This window comes from Miscanthus floridulus, chromosome 15 (genome assembly GCF_019320115.1).
Source record: "Miscanthus floridulus cultivar M001 chromosome 15, ASM1932011v1, whole genome shotgun sequence".
NCBI lineage: Eukaryota > Viridiplantae > Streptophyta > Magnoliopsida > Poales > Poaceae > Miscanthus > Miscanthus floridulus.
This window is the reverse complement of record NC_089594.1, coordinates 82,649,588-82,650,092: the sequence shown is the minus strand read 5'-3', so window position 1 is coordinate 82,650,092 and position 505 is coordinate 82,649,588.

The window sequence follows — 505 nt, the reverse complement described above, 5'->3', positions numbered from 1 at the left end:
TCGCCTCACCACTGCACTGACCCTCCCTGGCCCCGCTAGCCTGACTCCACCGCCACCTTAGGTATAACCCCTATTTCCGTATTATGGTTGTAGGTGGCGAAGCCCAGTTAGGCGTCTCCCATTCGAAATACATACGGTTGGAGGTATGTAAATCTTTGCATATCGATAACCGTATGTGTTTTCGAATTGTCCACGTTTTTTTGGACAGCCCGCGGACTGCGTAGATGGATTAGTTTTCATGGTCTGCTCCTATCCGAGATAGAGTTTCGGTACCACCTCCCTGTTGTTCTCCGGATACACTCTCCTTGTCAGGACATGTATTTGGAGAACAACGGGTAGGTGCTGCCGAAATTTATTCTTAGATAGGAGTAGATCATGAAAACTAATCTCATCTACGCATCCACGGATGGGGTTAGGACCTATCCTTCACCTATTAGATGGTAGGAACACAGTGTAGATGCAATTGATGCTTATATTACTCGCTGATACATATGTTAGAGGATGG